The sequence below is a fragment of the Rhyacophila brunnea genome, unplaced genomic scaffold (genome assembly GCF_057557595.1).
Source record: "Rhyacophila brunnea isolate RB1 unplaced genomic scaffold, BYU_Rbru_1.0 scaffold_92, whole genome shotgun sequence".
In the NCBI taxonomy this organism is placed as follows: Eukaryota; Metazoa; Arthropoda; class Insecta; order Trichoptera; family Rhyacophilidae; genus Rhyacophila; species Rhyacophila brunnea.
Window position 1 is genome coordinate 705,604 of NW_028233364.1, and position 23,136 is coordinate 728,739.

Consider the following 23,136-nt stretch of genomic DNA (forward strand, 5'->3'; position numbering starts at 1 on the left):
TATTAAAATGTACAAATCATCTATTCAACATTCGATTAACATTCTAATACAATAAAAATATAGCTCGTTCAAGTGGTCAAAAACATTTCATTTATTTCATTAGTGTATTATTATCAGTAAATATATATTATTCTCTAATTTTTTCGGATTTACAAGCCTTTTCGGTAAAAAAAAAATTACTTTGCATACTCTTTCTTTCTGCTGTTTTTTTTATTTAATACAGTTATACATTTTTAACAAATAAAATGCAGAATATATATAATTTATAGTATCTTACGTTTATTTATTCAATTTTAGATCCTATACAGAAAATCAATATTAACGAATTTCTGGCTATATATCGCGGAATCGATATGAAGCCATTTTGTACTCAGATTAACCTTATTAATTTTAGTTCTATTTCTACTGATAAGTTTTCAGTAAAACCTTTATAATGAATTTTTTTAATTAAAGTAGCTTCTTTTAAGTATTTTATTTGAAGTATGCAGTTATATATTGATATTGTAAGATCTTTTTCGAATATTTAGAGGCATTATTTGGGCAAATCTACACACAAGTCGAGAATATGCTACTGCAAATTTTAAAAATACCATTATTTAATTTTTTCCTTATTGAAAAAGCGATAAATTTATAAAATAAAACCCAAGTTATATCATCTTTATAATTTAAATTTATTTTTTTAGGCCTTAATTTTGCAAATTTAGACGATAAACCATAAATACAATCGAATTTTATAGCAAAAAAACCCAGATGCGTTAGAAATACACGTCACCTTTGCACAATATATGTTCATGTCGATTCACGGAATCAAATTTTCGTGAGTCGGCTTCTGTGTTCTTACAGGTAGAGCCTGATATATTATCTCCTTGTGATTCATTTTCAATATTTTTATCATTGCCAGCTCTTAAAATAAAATTCTGTGTTTCACTCGCGTCATCCTTAGAACATTCTTCTACAACTAGATCACTTACTTGTGTTTCAAAGTTAAATGAGCCTACTGTTAAACAATAATCACCTTCTTTTATTCGAAAAATATTACCATGTATATTTTGCAATTTCCAGTCAATTATGCTTTCTAGCATGTCGGTGTTTTCGATTCCTTTTTTAACACGCAAATTATGACCTTTAAAGGATATTCTATATTTTCTTTCTTTAATATCATCTTTGCTTACATCTATAAGAGTAACATTATCAACAAACCCAGTACCATCTACGATCTTATTATCTCTTACTAGCAGAGCCGCTGCACTAAAGGTAGAGGGTTCGGCTGCTAGGCGCATTAAAGGATTCGAAGATTGAGTTTCAATAAAATAAGTACGATCACTATTTGATTTGCTATCTAGGGTGGGTTGTTTTTTCTTCTCTCCGCATATGGATTGTGTCCAAAAAATCGTTTTTAAAAGAAAATAGGCATTATTCATATTTCGAATTTCACAAAAATTTAATAAAGAGTGGACATCTCAAACTAAATTGCATTATGAAACGATTTTAATATCAAACAAGTTAATTTGTTTTAGATAATTTCAATATCTTAGAGACTCTGTTCTAAGATTGATATCACAAAAATTACTAATTATTTATCGATTTAAACTATGCACCATAAAAATGTTATGCAGATCAGAAAACCTTAATTATAGTTTTAAAAGCACAATTTTCCTCCTATTATATTTCTGTCTGCATCAATTCTTTTAAATTCTTTTTTTCATATTTTAGGGGTTTTTTACACCCATTTTTGGTCTTTGTCTTTGAATTAAGATAATTTTTTATGTGATATTTATCTAAAATAATATCAAGCTTCTTTTTTTTTGATAAAATAGGAGCATTTGATCAGATTCAATTTATGGTAATAATCAATGACACAAGTAAAAAAAGTAAAAATATATAAATAATTAATTTATGATTTTTTTTGCAAAACGGAATATAAACGCCTCTTATAACCAAGAGTCATTATTTTTGAATCACGCAAAAACCTTATAGGTTGATATAACCTATTTTATCTAATTATAAAAAGGGATTATATATAAATTTAAATTCAGTACTTTCCAGGGTTTCAAAATTCAATAAAAATTGTGAACAGATTAAATTTTTATGTCTATCTATAAATTGTATTTTGGTACGTTTTTTGTGTTCATTAAAAGTAAATTTTATCTCATTTCATATAAAAATAATATGAATGCACAAAAAAACCTTTCATATTAAATAATGCAAGATGATGAATTTTGAATACTGTTTTATTTATAAATCTTATATGGATGAAACCTGCAAATTCTTGATTATTTACAAATCAAGTTATGCTAATATGCTTACTACTTTAAACTATTAAAATAATTTTTTGCTTAAGTGGTGCTCAAAATTATATTTGAACGATACCAGGAAGATTTAATCCTTAAAAGGCAGTTTAAGTATATTTATCACAATAATAATTGCGATTCTATTATAATAACAAAGTTATAAAAATGTAATGGTCTTTTAAATTATAATGATGCTCAATAGAATAGGAAGGTTTTTATTTTATTCACAAACCTTTCTTCTATTTAAAATATTTTATAAAAAATCCAAAAATACTTAAATTATATGATGAAATGAAAGAGCACTCTAAATTCATTGAAATTAAAAAGAAAGAATATATAGAAATGGGTATAGAGGATAATTTTTATAAATCATAGATCTGATTGGTTCTATAAATGATTAAAAAATTTCTCTAACAATTAGAATAATTGAAAAATGCAGTAAATCTAAATAAAGATTAAAAATGTAAACTAGTAAATAAAGCTACGTTTTAAATAGAAACACCACAGTTAAAATTTTTATCCTAGAATTAGAAATTTATATTCAAAATACGAAAAAGAAATGAATCAGTAAATGCCTTGATTTTTATATTTCTATTATTTTTGATTTTTTTGTGTAGGTAATCGAGATTTAATGCATTTAGCGGAGAGGAAAAATAAATAAACATGAAATTATTCATAATTAAACTTGAAAACCATAAAAACTTATTATTTAAATATCATAATTCATGATTTACACACTCGTAATCTACTATTTCCATCTATAATAAGCTTTATAACATTATAATCAACCTACGTATTAATAAACTCGTTATAAATATATTTTAAATTCGATTGCATTTTTCTATTTTAAGCTTCATATTTTTATGCTATTTATAATTAGCCAGTGATTTTATTTGTATATATTTTATATTATATTTATTCAAAGCCCTAAATGACATTTTACACTGTAAGAGAAACACCAAATATTCAATCAGTTTATTCTTCTAATCCCAACCTTGTCCCATTTTATATAAATGAAGAAACATCTGGTAATTTAACTACGATAAATATAACTAAGAATAATGGGGATTATTTGTATGCATTGAGCGAAAATCGAGACATAAATATTTTAGATGCTTTAGGAAACAAAGCGATCTGCAGAGAAGAAAATTCAAAAAATACAGATGTTCAAAAATCTAAAACTACAATCAAAAAGAAAGGTAAACAGGCAAACCTTTTCGGTTTCATAAGCAAAAAATAGCCGTGTCAAAACCAGTAAATTGTTTTAAAAAAATTAACTCACACTCATCATGCATAAAATTTATTTAAAATATACTTGTTAATAAAGTTATCTTATAATTGAAAATTATTTTCTCAATATTGTTTAAATTTAACATGGAATTCAAGAGATTACAAACATTCATTAATTCTTAAATAAATTATAAGTGGGGCCCTCGAGATTTTATAATTATTATTTTTTATTTATGGGTTGAGTTTCTTTTTATGAATTACATCTACCTAGATGTAGACAACCCATTAGAAACATTTCTAAATTCCTTAATGGATCTTTTTATACCTTTCCCAGATCTATTTTCTTCAACTGCTCTTATTCTGTCACATGATATGAATTAAGTATCTTGCGAAGTGTGAGAGCTTGCATACATGTTTCTACTACATCCGGGGTTTTATAAACCTTAACATATTTTTTATGGAATTTTCTAACCACGCCATCACAAGTCCATACATAAAAAGCTGAAATTATGATATATTGATTAAATTAAAAACATAAAGAAAATCCATACCGCTACTAATATTTAAAAATCAAAAGCTCGATTTTCATATATTCCGAGCAGCAAAAGAATCATGCATCTTTATCTTAATCTCATATTAAGTGTTTTCTGATTAGACTTCTGCACAGAAGTAACGCAAAGTTTAACTATTATAAAATTCCTCAAATCATAAAGTGATTTATATTGTAAGAATTCAGAAAAAAACATTTTTTTTTGTTTCGTAAAATATAGTAAAAAGCAACGGCTTAGCACAAATTTTTTTATTGAGGGTAATATCATAGGGTTCTAAGATTAAAAACCAGTTTATAGCACCCTAAAAGCGTACTACATTATTATGTAAAAATTTAAATTGATTTCTGTCAATTATTTATAAAAATACCTTTTCACATGCTCAACACTGGTATTTTACCATATAAGACTTTTTTTGAAAAAATTACGAAAATTGGAGCAATACATCAAATTATATGTCAATTGAATCTAAAACATTAATTTTTTTTTGCAGAAGGATTTGCTTTTATTAGAATATTGATAAAATATGGGTTAATATTCTATAGTAAAGCGTAATAAAATTTAGAAATTTAATTTTTTTATAAAAAATAATTGTAAATCATCAAAATTTTGGACTATTGGAAACTACATATTTTCTTATCTAGCAATAAATGCAAAATACCAATTCAAGTGCACAGCCTTCTGTACTAATAATAGAAAATTATTCTTTTGTTTTGCTCATGAATTTAAAATTAATAATATTCAAATTTATAATAATTTAATGATTAGTATCAGTCTATTATTTGAGGCTTTCATAAATTATTGTCTACATTCTCAACGAGAATAAAAATATCTTGGGTTGAAAACTTAGACAATAATAAAAGTTACTTGGTCGAGCATATAGTCTATAGGCCGAAAAAAATACATTTAATTTATTTTTTGACAAAGATATATATATAAAAGTTTCACTGTGAATTTATAATGCATAAAAAATTAATTCTTAACTTTTACACATTTATTTATGTTGTATTTTACAAAAAAAAATTAAACGGCATGTGTATTTCATTTTGGATAGACGAAAATATGAATCTACCAATATATTTTATTTCCTAGATTTTAGATAAAATCCAAAAATAATACATTAGTGCCATAAAATACCAAAAAAAAGATTGATGTCGACCATTTAAGGTTTAGAGCTATATAAAGGTCTAAATTGTGCAAGATCCTCTTTCCACTATATAAATTAGTCTATTTAGAAATTTGGGAACCAAATCGATTTTATTAGGGCTTAAAATTTTTGGAAATTAGCAATGATTTTTAAATCAAAAAACAATATATTTTATTAATCCAGGTTTAATTTTGATTTCTCAAAAATTTAAGTGGGATAATAAATAAGGGATTTAAGAACCATAAAAAATACTAAAACATATGAAATATGTTATTTTTGTACTGAAAATCATTAAAATTTATTACTATGAAATTTAAATTCGTTCATAATTTTTTTAGAGTAGAATTTGATAAATCCATGATTTTTCGCATAAATTATGATATTATAAAATTACGTAATTGTGAATTCCAGTGTTTTAAATTTTTATATTCTTTTTATGGGAATTTTAGCGTAAATTATATAGATACACCATTATAAAATTATAAGTTACAAATCCGTGACTTAAATACATTTGATGTCATGATTTTGAAAATAAGTTCCGATTTTAATTATGTTTACTATTGAATATAATTTTTGTTAAATGGAATGATATTGATGGTTTTTATTGATTTATAAGGTGATTTTATGTCTCTATCTTGATATATTCCCCTTTATATAATCCATAAATTACAAAATTTTAGCTGAATTTTAAAAATCTCAGATAGAATAACAAATTTCTAAAAAATACATTGAAGAATTCCAAATTATTGGGGGATACCCAATTCAGAAAGACTTTAAATGCATATTTTTGAATATAGAATAAAATTAAAAGGTTTATAATTTCATTAATAAGATTTATTAATCTTAATATTTTTTTTATGGCTTTTAAAATTAACATTTCAACGAAAAAAATATATTTCATGTTGTTTTCCATTTTCAAGTCGCTCAAAAATTTGACGAGAAAAATATAGTAAATTGGTATATAATATAATATTTTTATGTAATAAAGTGTTTTGCGCGTTTATCAATCTCATGATTTTTTTGATACGATGTGGGTGTTATTTTATGCCTAAGTACGAAGCCACATAAAGATACGATATCAGGATAACAGTAAAAATTTTTATTCAGTAAAGTACTTATATTTAATCCAATAACTTATACATCATGTATTGGATCTCACAAGCCATTCATAGTTTATTAGTGCTACAATACTACGAATATAAAATTTAAATTCAATTGTCACCAGTTCATATATTATTTGAGAAGTTTATTGCGATCATTTTCCATATTTATTCTAGATATTAGTGTAAAAAGGCAGCTCTTATAAATTATAACAATCAATATTATATATTTATATTAAATGTATTGTTAATTTCAAAGTTTATGGTTAGAAAATTTCGTTTCGGCTGGCTTTTTTTTGTATAAATTATATTAATATTAGAAAATCTAGAAAAAATTTATAATAGGCAATGAATTTACTTGAAAAAATAGCCAAAAACAAAAGAGATTTTCAATAAAAGGTTATTTAAATTACTCCTTGACTATCACGATCAGGGTAATAAATCCAAAGTGTTTTGATGATGAATTTTTACATTTTCTCCCATAAAAATTAAAAAAAAAACACTTTATTTTGCAATAAATATCGTAACCTTGCCTACTTATGTCCGCAAAAACATATACGATTGATATTTTTTTTTGAAATTTTCAGATAATATTATTTAGAATTCGTATATATACAGTATATTTATATTCTTGATTAAAGCAGATATAGAACAGTTTTTGTTTACATTTTCTATTTTTATCTCAAATGAAACCATCATTCAATCCTAAGATAGTTCTAAAACATATATGGATCTTAAAGTCAATAATTAAAGCTATTTACAATATCCAAACTTACAATAAAAGATTTGTGTGATTTTTAGTTATTTATCCAACCGAATTTATATTATCTTTTGAAATTTTCTTTTTTTTATAATGATAGATTTCCAGGTTTTATTAGAATCTAAAATATTTTTAATTTTTTGGTATAGCTATATCTCGTTATGAATTCCATCCCCTGAGACCGCGACAGCCCATTAAAAGAATTTCACAACACTTTAATGCATCTTTTGACGCTTTCCCATGATATGTCTTAATGAACAGATATTCTTCTTTCAAGTGATATGAGTTATAATTTATTGCGAAGTTTAAAAGCTTACATATACGCTTCTACTTAATCTGTGATTTTAACACCTTAAAATAATTTTTATGTAATTTTGTAACCACCCAATCACAATTCATTGAATATGGTATTTTTTTGTTTTAAATTTGTGTATTATACTAATTACATTCGACAAGATGTCGTAATTCCTATATTTTACATTCTTAACTTCATTTAAGCTGTCAAGGCTAGTTGTTCTTATTTTAGTCAACCTAATTATTTTCTTTTTTATCGAATAAAAAAATATCTGATTGATTTTGACTGATATATATCCGTTTTTATTCAGGTATCTACCTTTATAAGCATATTAATTTTAGCTGATCTATTATACTGTGTGAGTTCTAATCTTTTTGGGGTTCTTAAAGTTGTAGCGTCTTGAAAGAGAAAAAGAAGGGATATATCTATTTTATTACGCCGTATCGTGTGGTAGTGTTATAGTATTTTCTTGTAAACGGATCGCTAGATGATTGATTGTTAATATTGCTTCGTTGCAAACCGGTGCTTTATCCCCCCCCCCCCCAAAGAACACATTTCTTCCTTAAATAAAACCGTATTTTCTTTCCTATATGTGTTAGGTATTCAAGCCTTTTATATGCCTTAAAGATCAATAATTTCGACCATATATATCTTGGTTCTAGTCTCGTAAAGATTGTGGCGTTTTGATTTAATTTAATTTTACACATATAAATTGCTTTTTTATTTATATCCAGTATATCAGAATCAATTTGCTCAAAAATATATTTTTTTAATTATTCTACAATTAGCGTTAGATTGGTCTTATTTTCTTTTTCTACTGTTAATATTGCAGCCCTTCTCGGTTTACTGTTTTTACTATTTTCAAGCTGTTTTTTATAGCCAGTATATCATCTTCTTCGCTTTATATTCAAGGTTGCATAGCCAACGTTCTAATTGATTTCTCTTTATACATAATATTTATTCATTACTAGGCTGGTGGTGGATAGAAAATTTGTTTAGAAATCCCTTAGTTTATCATCGAATTCAATGTATTCTTCCAGTTTCAATTTAAATGCACCCATAGCGTAATTTATGTGCGATCTTGCATTTTAATTGATAGTTTTGAATAATTTTTTTGTATTTTGTTTAGTTATACATAAATTTCTTATTCTTTTTGAAATTTATTTTAATAATATAATAAGTTTCTAGTTTTACATTCAATTTTCTATTTTCAAATGCCTCAAAATATTTAAAAGCAGCGGGTCTTAAATAAACGTTGCTACATGTGCGCATATTTCATGGTTAGCAGCATAATTATTTTTTATTAATTTCGAGAACTACTGCATTAAAAAGGTTTATCGTTTTATCTGATATATGCTTAAGTGTTTTTGGAGTCTTTGAAATTAGTTTGAGGTAATCTATATACAAAAGATGATTTTTTATGCAATATTTTTCATCATCTACTATGCAACCCCTGGGAAGCAATCATTCAATTTTGCTAGATGGATTTCTAAAAAAGATGAATAAAAAGAAGGCTGACTTTCTTCTTGTAGTTTTCCTTTTTGTTTCTTTTAAGCATGATACATTCCCAATTTAAACCAATAGAGATAAAAATTTAATCCGTTTTTTTACAATATTTGATGTAATCCATATAGGTAGGTTATATTTTGCAATAAATTTATTCTGGTAATTATTTTCTATCTAAAGAATTTTTTATCTGCATTAGTTGTAAATTTTATAAAATAATTCAACCAATGGAAATTCTTTTATTTTGGGGTTTATATTCGGGATTTTATAATTCAAAAAACCGGAAATTGTTTTAGACGATTTCTAGTCTCAAACCGATTCAATTTATTACTATCACACTATATATCCATTAATGTGGATTATAATAGAAAATACCATATTTTTTATAAATAATACTTTGATTTTTGTCGACTAAAATTATTTACTTTAGGGCTTAATTATTCGTTATTATTTTTGTTTTTGTTCTCAAGCACAACTTGCTTAATCTCTCATGCGCACATCATATTAATACTTTCGGCCTTTTTCCCCTCTCTGAGTCTTATTCAATACCTTTTTCCCGTTCAATACTTATTAATTCAAGGGTTTTTCTCATCACCAATATTTGTATATATGCCTCAATCTGGTTAGTTACTTCGAGTTATTTAGATAGCTTTTGGATATTGTGATTTCACACCGTCCTAAGTTTTAAAATATCAAATAATTTTTGTCTTGCACTTGTATATTAATGAAAGCTCAGATGCTAGCAGATCATACTTTCTCAATTTTTCGTTTTCAACTATGTTTATGCTTTCAATACTAGTCAAACCAATTCTATGTGAGTGATATGGTTCTTCTTTTTATCATATATAGAATATCAGATCTGTCACTTGGTAATTTTATATGGTTTATATTCTTGTATCTACTTTAATCACTGGTAATCTTTTCCCGTTATTTCTTGTACTGTGTGTCTACGTGTTTTTTTGAAATATTATTTCCTTGCTAGCATAAAGTGAAGACACCGTATAATTTCGTTGTGTATTCTTGTATGGTCATGGCCAAGCCTTTTTTTATATCTGTTTGCTAAGTGATCGACAGTTTTAAAAGAGTCGTTATGGCGCGGGCATCTTACACTTTCACCTGAGAAAATTTTTCTATCCCGAATAAAACAGAAACTTTTTCGTCTATATCCATTAATTATTATGGCCAATATTGTGGTAAAATTGAGATTATTGTGATCTATTACATGGAGGTAAACAAATATGAAAAATTTTAATATAAAGTTAGTTTAAAATTCATTGACATAAATTATTAAATTCATGAATACTTCTAGCTTATAAAATAACTGGGTAAACGGCTATTTTATTGCTGTTTTTAACATTCATATTGTGAAATGTCGATATTACCCATCCAAAATGATTTTTAGAATACTTTTAGGTTCTTATATGGTTAACTCCACAATTCTTTTCTTTCAGTTTGTTTGTATTGATTCCAGTTAGTTACCAAGTTACTCATCTAAAATAATTTAAAGATTAAAATAACAAATCAACTTAGCATTTAAATTCTTTAATCGACGGTTCTATAAGATTTAATATTTGCTAAAAAAAAATTTGAAAAGACAAAATTAATTAAGTATATTATATTAAAGAATTTAAATGCATAATATATCCATACAAATTTGCATATTTTGTAGTGCATTTGGGCAATAAAATTATAATGTATATATTTTTTGGGTAATTTTTTTTTAATATTTGATATAGTTAATCATCTATGGAAAGTTAATTGCGATAGTATTATTTTTAATAATTGATTTTTTCAAAAACAAGCTTTTACAATTCTAGATTATTTTTTTAATATCAAATGGGGGAAATTTTTCGGCTTATATTTTTTTGACGAAAAATAATCTTTTAAATTCTTTGCTTCTTTTTAGCACAAGATTCTATGTTTTAGAAATTAATTCCTATTTAAAGACATTAAAATAAGTGATAAATAAAATATCTATGTGTTTAAATCTAAAAAATAACAATTTATACTTCAGAGATTCTAGTTGTTTACATTATTAGAATCAAAAAACAATATTTAAGACTTTTAAATAAAACATATAATAGAAAAGAAGTATATAATTGAGAAAATAACTAAATTTAAAGATAAAAAATACAGGGTTTTCTCTGAATTCCAATTATATATTCACATAAAATACATGCTCAGAGTAAAAATTTATCAATATTTATGTATAAAAATTCTATCTTAATTACAATTCCAATATATTAATTTCATCTATGTTTCCTATCAGTAAGAAAATTTCATTTAGAAAAAAATTCATCACCTCCAGACTTGAAAAAATGAATTTTAATTCTTATTTCACCTATAACGATTAAAATAAATTTTTGATTCTTTATATTTTATTTTAATGAATGAATAATTGAAAAATAAGTAGTTTATGATAACGACCAAATATTTTTGATCATTACTTCATTCTGTATTTCTATTTATTACCTCTCAAAGACAATTTCGATTATTATACCACTCTGTATTTTTATGTTTCGTCTTTTAATAATGATTTCGACCATTAGATCATTCTGCATTTTTAATTTTCGCTTCCCAAGATGATTAGAAATAGCATCAGTTTGCCGCCTTTTTTTATTTATATTATATAATCACTGTTTTAACAGTATTCCGATGGTTCTCGATAGAAAACCAGCTCGTGCGGTTTACAAATATTGAACCCACCATAATATCTACCGATAATCACTTTAAGATCCAGCTTTTCGCAATTTTATGATTATAATAATAATAGTTTCAATAAACCTCTTAGAGTAAATTATTGGATATTTACCTAAATACTAGATATATAATAGGTTTTAAACATTTAAGTGTTATTCTTTTAATTATTTATTTCTATTTTAATTGAAATATAAATTAATACACATACATCAATTGTGTAGTGAGTTTGGTTTAAAATACTATTTAGTAAAGATTTGCCCTTGATTAGATGAAAACTGATAGAGAACTAGTGAATAGATTTAAACATAATCTTAGTCTCAAGAAGATTTATGAAATATATCTTGAATCACTTAAAACAAAGAAAACAAGTTATATTGCATATTTAATAAACGTGTATTCTTTTGCAGAACAAGAACGAGAAAATGGGAGTGATATAAATGAAATAAACGCAATTTTAAAAGAAATGAAGCTCAAACCAATAAAAGAAAGAAAATACAGTTTAATGAATCTCAAGGAATACAATACTTTTGATCTTATAAAATTTGCAGAGAAAGCATTTTCCTCAAATATAACAGATGAAGAAATAAATATTATTTCAAACGAAATGAGTTCAAGAAAAAATTTATTTTATGAATTTATAAATTACACAAATAATATCCAAAAATTTTATAATGATCTGTATTATTGGCATCCTGGATTGAAAATAAGCGATGTCATTTCCCTTGTCTTATCTATCATTCCACCAAACGAATCGATTTTAAAATACAAAAGAATTCTCGCGGAAAATATGATTACTGGAAAAGAATTGAAAACTAATATTTTGATTTTATTGAAAGACAGATTTAATTCACAACATTTTAGCTCAATAGATGTCATGATATCTGATCACACAAGGTTTTTTAATGAAAATAGTTCTGGAATCGGAAATAAAATTGTATCACATGAATATTGGTGTGATGAGCTTAAAGGATGTGATCATTTCCCCTTAAATGTCTCAGAAAAATACGGTTTAAAAAGATATTTTACAAAAAATGACAAAAAATATGTTCTAAAAGGATGTTTAAGCTATGTTGATATAGAAATAAGCGGTAAAAGGACTGTTAATCTTACCATCCCTGTACATTATCTTGAAGATTTGAGTAACGGTGGAATTGGATTTCGTGATTTCTGGGTATCAAAGGGAATTTTCGACATAGAAGGCAAATCCATGATATAGAATATGTTTTTCGCTGTAGAATCTATAAATAATATTCGCTAAAGGCGCATATCAAATTTATTACTATTTCTTAAACATTTGATCTGTTTTTCAATTAAAAATTTTCAAGCTTTAAAAAACATATTTGTATAAAAATTGATAATAAAAAAATTACAAAGAGTTTCTAAATCCTGTCTCCTTTTTATTTCGGCCCATAAAAACTTAATATCGAATATTATAATTTAATTTTATGGTTTTTGCTTCTCTGTCACTGTAAAGAGGCCCTAGAAGATATAAATAATCATTTAAGATAATTCTTAAAGAATTTATGTTATTTTTATTCGCTATGTTACCAATACAATAGATTTTTATTTTATTCAGAAACTATTCAGCATATGACGATCGTTTAATAAAAAAAATGATAATAAAAACATGAATAAAATATTTAAATTTTGCTTTAACGATGTTTTGTACACGAATAAGTTACTGAAGGAAACAAAATTAAATAAATTAAATTTAGTGATGTTTAACACCCACAAAAATGAGCGAATCTTTGATTTAAATATATATTTTCATCTATAATACCATAATTATCTAATCTACGAATATTCAAGCCCAGAGAACAAAAAAAATGCGAAAATAATTTTATTAGAATGGGTGGTCATATAATATATATATGTGTGGTTTATTAAAAGATATTTGATTTTGGGCAAACTAAAACCTATTTCTCCCACCAATAAAATATAATTACTTCTCACTAGTTTGTATATATTTATTGGAAATACACACAATACCGAATTTCAGCAAATTATTTTTAGGAATTACTATTCTTATTTTCATTTAAGATAAATAAATTATCACAATATACATTTAATAAAATATCACCATAAAATATTTTATATACGAGCTCAACTAAAAAATAATTGTGTTTATTGCACTTTTTTTTATAGAAAACACCCTAGATTATTTTTAGATATATTATAATATGATTAGGAATATTATAATGATATATTTGATATTTTTCACCCAAAATTTGCTATTATAGAAGTTTTCGATTTATTTGTGAAGCCAGCATGAATTATGCATAAATTTGTCGCGAAATTCACCTGGTATCCCTAAAATAATTCGCTGATTTAATTGTATGTTTGAAATCACGCAAAGGTTTTATTACATAAAAAACCGTTTTTATAGAGATATGTTCACCGGTAAAGTAATGATATTTACGCATATTATAAGTTTATGTCTTATATTTGCAAATATAAACATTCAGCTATAAGTTGTCTTCGAATTAAAATACCTATATTTAGCCATAAAAATAAAACTACTATTTATATAAAAAAAAAGATATCATATAATTAAAAAAAAGTCGATAACTGCGCATTGATAAATGTGTTAAAATGATTCATATCAGATTATTTCTTAGCCAACAAATCATTTACATTATAAGTCCCTAAATAATAATAGTTTTTTACCTTCCGATCTCAATATTGATTTTTTCTTATAGATATTTGAAAATTTTATATGAGACACATGAATTTATAAGAAAATTAAAAAAAAGTTTAGCATTAAATTAATTTTTTAAAAAAAAATAAAGTATTTTCATGTAATTTTTACTGATTATACATATTTACTTTGTTATATATGATAAAGAGCAAAGAAACTCGAGTTCTTCTGATTAAAGAAATATAAATCATGTACAAGTATTTTTAAATTAATTTTCATATATTTTTCTACAATCTTTGATGGTATGCATCGAATTAATTCACACACTTGTTTCTTTCATACATAAATTTTTAATTTTAAAATATTTTTTTAGATTTATTACATCAATAAAGAAATGAACCTTTAGATAATTAATATGTAAATTTGTTTGTAGATAAATAGAAAATCCCGATAAACATACTAGAATTGCCATTATTTAAATTTTAAAAATTAATCTAATGAAAGGATTAGAGATATCACACAAAAATTTTATTTTCAAGACTGTTATTTTTCCCACATAAAATCAGCATTTTTGACATATACAAAAATACGAATAAAGTGTAAATATTATTGTTTTCTTTCTTACATTTTGTGTTTAAGTCGGGCAGTTATAAAATTAATCTCCTTTTTTTTAACAAATAAACACATGGGTTTGTGAATAGGATTTATATTTTTTCAAAAAAAGATTCAGGCAGCTATATTTATGTCTCAATAGTGTTTTATTTTGCATTTTTATAGATCAAACGAGACTTTGTAAAAAGTACATATTTTAAATTTGACTAAATTATGTTTCAATAAAGGTTGGCCCTCTAAAGTCAATAAAATTTCGAAAATAATCTTGTCTAGGAATCATTTGAAAAATACGTTATTAATAGATATTATTATTCTGATAATTCTTTAAAATATAATTGATATGTCCAGATTAACACATATATCAAAATTTACCTATAAATACATTGAAAGATTATGTTCAATTAAAATGTATTAAAAATTTCATTTATATAAGGAAAAAGGCAAAACATGCTAAAAGATGTTATATAAAACATTAAAGGATAAAATATTTTATAAATTTAAAAAAATATTACAAAACAAATTATGTTTAATCTAATGTATTCTTATACCTAGAAATTTTTTCTCCACTGGAGGTTTTCTACCTTGAATCCTACATCTACCCATTCTTTTTAAATTTGAATAGATGGGAACGTCTATAAAAATAAAATGATGCTAACATACCGATAAATCCATAGAGAATATAGTTCCACATATCAATTCTAACAACATTTAACCACTTAAAAAAATCAATAGATGTAAATATTATCACGTATAGATTTCCTATTGCGACTGTAAGCAGCCAACCCGACAAAATCAATCCTTTCATATTCATGGGCGATTGTGAGTACACGAATTCGATCCCTGTCATTGATAGCAGGATTTCCCCAGCCGTCAATAAAACATATTGAGGTATTTGCCATAGTATGCTCAAATCAGTGAGCATAAAACTCTCGATAAAGGCTGCGATAAAAAAGCTGCAGGATGCCAAAACCATACCACAGCACATTTTCGTGAGGCTATTGAATTCATATCCTAATCCGTGTATGAAAGGGTATAATACCCTTGTAAACAACGGAATAAATATTAATATCAATATTCCATTGAAAGCTTGCATCTGCGAAGGTATCAACTTAAAACTTATAATATATAGATTAATTTCAGTATTCATGTTGGTGGCTTGTTCAACCCATGTTGTGCTTTGTTGATCGTATAACATCCAAAAAAATGGAATGAGTAAAAATACTTTCATGATCTCGAATGCTCTTTTTAAATCTTCCACAAATTTAAATCCGAATTTGTACGTTATACTTCTCCAAAAAATACTCCTTTTTTCATCATGGAGCATTTCATTTACATCAAAATCAGTACCTTCAAAGAAAATTACATCCATCTGGCGATCAACGGGCTCGTGTTTACTAAAGAGATATATTTTAAAGCTTTCTAAAATCTGTTTACAGAATTTCGAGTCAGGTTCTTTTTTAACATACATATCTTTTCCAGCTAAAAATAAAATCAGGGATATACAAAGCAAAATAGCGGGTATTCCAAATGCCAAAGGGTAACAACTTGAATTACCAAAGCAGTATGTCTCGGCAATTACGGGAGAAATAAAAATAGAAAGCAAACTACCTGCATTTATCGAAAAATAAAATATGTTGAAAAACTTTCTGATGCTTTTAACGTCGTCTTTATCGTATTGATCCCCTCCAAACGTAGATACACATGGTTTAATTCCACCCGTCCCTATAGAGATGAAAATAAGACCTCCCCATAAAAGAAAAAGACTAAGTCTTAAAGAACTTAAAGTCGTAACAATAGTTCCTGCTAAATATATCATTGATAGATATAAAATCGTATTATATCGACCTAAATATGTATCGGATAAAATTCCACCAATAAATGTAAAAAAATAGCACGCGAAGTTGAAGAAGTGAACTATTTTTGTCGACGAGCCTTCAGTTAATCTATATGATTGCCTAAGAAATACATACAAAAGAGCCCTAAACCCATAAAAACAAAACCTTTCACAAAATTCATTGGCCACAATAAAGCAAATGACGGATTTTGATGGTGATCGTTTTATCATTTGTTGTGATTTTGTTATTACTTATAAAGTCGTCGTGTTTCAAATTAAATTACATGAAACAATATTAAGAAACAAGAATTAAATTATAAAATTGATGGTTTTAAATATTTTAAAAGGCTCAAAAATTTGAATAGAATTTTTAAATAAATATATCTTATAAAATAAATATAAAGTTTACTTTGTTTAAACATAAGATGGGTGGCCGCGGTTGCAAAACACCATAAGTTGTATAGCAAGGATTCGGGTATGCTAATAAAGTAGAAACATTTACACAAACAATATAATAGAATAAAACACTTTGATCTGCAAGTTTTGAAAGCACATATATAGTAGAATTGTAAAGATTATTACATTTAAATCACTAATATTCATATCTGCTCTTTTAGTAAATTGAAAGTTTTCTAAAAATATAAACGATGAAAATTTATTGACCTACAAATAAAAAAAAAAGTAACATTTAGTAAAATTTTAGATGGTAAATCAATCAGAATGTATAAAAACGGAAAAACATGCGAAAAACATAATAAGCAAAAATATTACAATATTAATATAAAATAATTTTCATTATGTTAGAAAAAAATTTTATTTTATTTATATGCTAAATTATTTGTTGTAATTTTAGTTTTTGTTCTCAGGTACAGCTTGCTTTATTCTCTGTACGCACAGCGTTTTCATACTTTCGGCTATTTCTCCTTTCCAAAGTCTTCTTCAATGCCCTACCTTCTTTCGAGACCTATTAATTCGTTGGTTTTTCTCAATCCCAAGGTTTGTATATATGCCTCAACCTGGCTCGTGACATCTAGTCCCTTCAGGTACCTTTATTGATATCGTGTCTCCACACCGTCACATGTTATAACATATGGGATAATTTTTGTCTTGCACTCGTATATTAATGACAGCATTATACAACAAAATATAGATATCTAAAATATAAATTTAATGTCAATAAATTTAAGACAATAAATGAAAAAATAATCGAAAGCTTCAGTTGGGATTTTTCGAAGACTAACTTAATATTTATGATCTGAAACATATCCTGTTTCTATAGGGCCATCATGAATCGCCAAAAATAAGGTTCACCCTCTGGTTACAAGAGCAAATTTCCGTCATTTTTTAGGCGAAACGAACTCAATTATACTATGAAAAAGGTTTTGATCGGTATCCATTAAGGAATGCTTTATATTTCTATCATCTTGTTTTTCTTACAATTATGCTGGTATAATTATCGGAAACAAATTCTATTGATAAATTTATGTTATTTAATTGCTAATTCATGAATTTTCTGATAATAAGTCCTTCTGGTTCTAAACTTTGAAATTAAATTTTTCTGTATTTAATCTATTCATTTTACTGAGATAAAAAGTTAATATCAATTCCACCAGTTACATAAAAAAGACTTTTTCTAGTCTGTAAAACATCAATTTTCGATCTATATCAATTACAAAGTGGATACTATTGAGCAAAAATATGATGTTTAATCAATGAGGCCAAATGTTGTCATACTACCTACTATAACCGAAAACTAAATTCCTAAGTTTGCAGATTTTACATTTCTTTTACCTCGTGTAATTCATGAATTGTTTACTATTCCATATTTTTAACCTATTATATTATGCATTATATCGTTCGCTTGCAAAAAATTTAGGTCATAGCAAGAAAATTATTATCAATAAAAAATATTTTTTTTCAGATGTGATATAATATTATTTATATGTATTTTATACGAAATATTTAATTTTAAATAGATGGAACATTTCAGCTTACTTAGATGGTTTGAAAAGGTAAGGCTGCAAAAATTACAAAATACACTGCATTATATAAAAAGATATGTATTATAATAAAATAGATATAAAAATAGTCAATTTTTTTATTCCCCTAGTTCCGCAATTTAAGATCTTTGCATATGATAAAATTTATATTATGAAACAATTTTTTTAATCAAAGATATCACAAGATTAGATCCGCTATTTTTTTGTTCTAATGATTCTTAAATTAGTATTTATGTTATAAAAAATGTGCAGAAAAAATATGAAACATTCCTTTTTGCATTTTTATTTTCACATACTCTATCGCACTATAAACATTTTCAAAATTCACGAAATTGAAGAATGAATTATTTTCATCAATAGAGCCTAATAGTTATTTTTTTAACTAGAGCACACATTTTTAAAAATATTATAGATTTATAGACGGAATTTTATGCCTTGAATAATTTATTTCATGTATTTCGAATCACAAAAATTTATTTTTAATATATATTAAATCATTATCGACTTTTTTATGATAATATTATTCAGTTTTACTTGAATATTCTTAGTGTGCTGGCTTTTTTCATCTAAAAAAACCATATATATCTTTAAACTATGAATAGAACATGTATTTTATACATAAATAATTAGTGGAGCTTAGTTCACAGTTATTTTCGAACTAATTGACGCTTATTATTCTAACAACCCCCTTGATATTTTTCAGTGTATCTAAATAGAAAGAGAATGCAATTAAAATATTTCCGTGATGTATCAAAAAATCGTATCATAAGTACTGATATTATAAATTTTTTTTTAAATATGATAGTTCTGATCATCTAGCGTTCTCATACAAGATTTGATGCAAAATCATCTAGAATGATCTAATGCGAATAAAGATTCCTTTAATCACAAAAATAAAATAAAATATTTATTGTTTGATATACTTCTTATATCTATTTAATGCAGGTTTCTTCAATCAAAAAGATGATTTATGAATGAAAAAATACACCCTGTAAAGATGTCTTATGCTTTAAAAATGTTGGTAGCGTAATAAGAGTTGGCTCATATATTTTGTATGCAGATAATTTTTAATGAAGTATTTCGTATTTTTTCAAATCAGATAGAGTTTATATTTCATAAAAATACCATACCATAAAATCCGAAGTTTTTTTCAACTGATTTAACATTATTTGTATATAACAAACAAATTCGTAAACTGCAAGATTATATACCAAATTATATTTAAAAACATATTTATCAAAATGGCTATTCGATCATACTTGATTTTACAAATATATATCCTTTATTTAGATTTATATTTTTAATTAAACAAATTTGAATGTTTTTAGTCTATCTTATAGCAAATTTGCATAGTTTTTAGCATAAATACATAAAATCTAAATTACAGAGATTTTCACAAAAATTATTTTAAACCAGGTTTTCGTATTTATCATATAAATCTATTCCTTTTAAGAAAGAATGTATTTATATTTTGTATTAGAACGGATATATGCTTGGACTATACAGAAGGAAAATTAAAGGTTTTTTATTAGATTTTGGAAAAGGTATATATCCGTAAAAATAAGCTTTTTATACAAAGTAGATAAAATTTAGCCTTCATTAGTATAATTGCCTTAAAAATCAACATACAGTGGCTTTGATGATTTATAAAGCGAGGTCTCTAAAAATTTAGCCTTAAAAGATACCTAATTATGTTAAAATACAACATATGTGCAATTTCGGGAGAAATTTAGTTTTATTATTAGTTTTTCCACGATTTATAAACGAATGTATTTAAAATAAGGTATAGATAAACTATATCATAAGAAAGGTATTTTCGCACTTAAAATATCAATCAGAGTGATGAAAATCGTGTTCATTTCTACCATGTTCGGTTATCTTCGCATTTTTTCCAGTGGCCGGGTAGTGATCCGATCCGTCTAAGCCTTTTTCATCATCAGGAATATCCCAGTCATCTATACCCCCCTCACCTTTATTTGATCCAAGGCGACTATGTGGCGTTCCATCGCCTCTATAACGACCCTTTCGATTTCCGGAATTGTTTCTATCGTTGGGATCGCCATAGTTTGAATCGATATAGGGTTCTACAGAGTCTGAACCTCTATTTCTGCATACTTTGTCTACTTCTTTGTCACAATAATGTATAATATTTCCGGCATCAAGTATGCTGAATTCATTTGGATATTTAGAATCACAGGGTTGACCATTCAAATAGTATCCCCTGGAATTCCCATCAAATTCTGGCGTCTTTACCAAACAATTTCCATTGTTAATGATTTTGAATCCATTATCGCTTCTTTCTATCCGCCATTTAGTTAAATTCGAGCTATATGGAACTTGTATTATTCCAGGATCGGTATCTTTTCTACTTAATAACGTTCCACAAAAGTCGAGTAAATATTCATCACCGTACTCATTCCGTAAAAGTGCGACACTTGTTAAATCGTCAAAACTCTCTAAATCTGTGCTTTTTATAAGTCTCATTACATTATTGACTTTTACAAGATATAATTCTTCATTTCCCGATAATTTTATTCTATAACCGTGATACGGTTTAAATCCATAACAAAAAAGGAAAAAATTAAATATCCTGCAGCGTTTAACACATTTCATTTTACTGGTCTCCCTTGTTTTGATAATCACACTCGTATAAAAACTCAAACAACGTTTTGAAAATGAATCAAATCAATCTAATAAATAATTATTTGATAAAATTTAAAATTCAATTGATTGATCTGAAATTTTTGCTGTAATTTTTTTTTATCCTTAAACACTAATTTAAATTAGGATGGATTATAGCTTTAGGCAACTATAATCAAATAAAATGGTTATAACAACACCTCTTAAATGTCATAAAAAAACTATAAATAAATGCTTATCAAATAATATGGCGTAAACATAAAGACCAAAAGTTTTATCTTGAGTCTTTGGAATTGTATCCAAAGCAGAAGCTACACAAAAAGTTCTACAGCATAAAAATTTGATTTGCGGCTTGATATAAGCTATCTACTGAAGAAAATATTAAAGTGAATATTTCGGAAATAAGTTTTAACATGTATACTTCTATATTGCATCAAAGTCATGATTAACCAATAAAAAATTTGTATTATCACACAAATTAATTTGATGGGGAGATTTTATTTTCTTGGTGTAAGATAGGGTCATATAAATGAAATAATTGGAAACTATTAGTAAAGTATAGATGATAATATGTTAAAAACATGATAATATCATTTGTTTGGATTTGTATATAATTAAAATATTATATAGATGCTGAAGTTTGATTAATTTTTATGACATGACAATTAAAAAAGCATTTTTCATATTACTAATTATGAAATATCTTTCGTAATACCAGGAAAAAATATTTTTTGTGGTTTTAATAGCATAAAAATGCTTAAACTTTTAGATTTTACATTGCTCTTATCTGATGCTATAAAATTTAATAATATTAAAAAAAATGTTGCAGGAATAATAATATTTCGCACGCAGTAAACTAAAATATTTAAGTAAATTATAGATTAATAAATGTGTTATAAAATTAGACGATCCGATATTTTGTCGGATTAAATTTTATAAAGAAATCAAGGCGTCTTTGGGAGCTCTGCATACAGTTACTTTGTTTATTTATTAGGGCGAACACACTTCTTGTGCCGACCATAAAATTTTATCAACTAATTTAAAAGATGATCTAATATATGTGTTATACCCATCCACATCTAGAAGATATTTGATGGTTTTCGAACTTAAAAACACAAGTAAAAGCCATTTATTTTCATTGAATATATTTAATGGGGGGTTTTTTCTTTTATTATTAGTTTAAATTTTTAAAAAAATATAATAAAAATTTAACACTTTAATTGTATATTCGAGAGAAAATATGAATATATCACTTAAAACTAAATAATTTAAATGGTTATCATTTTAATTCTCTTATATTATGCTTTTTTTAATTTCGTATTTAATTTTTAAAAACTAGATACATATATTTTTGGAAGAAAATTAACATGCCATTATTTGCATTGAAAGATTTCATTGTAATTTATTGATCATTATATAAAGCCAAATTAATAATTAAAAATAATCCTTGTAAATATCCAAAATTTAAAGTGTGCAACTACAAGAGATACGAAATAAAATTTATTTTAATCATTAATAAAAATATACTTGATGGGTAATTATACTGGAAAATGTGTGTTTTTGGTGCTTTAGAATATAATTTAATCATGAAATCAGCCATTTAGTATAGACAGGTGGATTTACCAAGGGATAATACGCGCCATTTATTTACAATACTTTACTACTATTAAAAATACAATCATTAAATTAAAATACATACAATTATATCTTTAATTTATACAATTATAAAGTTTAAAATAATTATTAACAAAACCTATAAAAAACAGCATTTAAATTCTGGACTTGTATAAAGTTAGAATCTTTAAACATTAAAAATTGAACAATAAATAAAATAA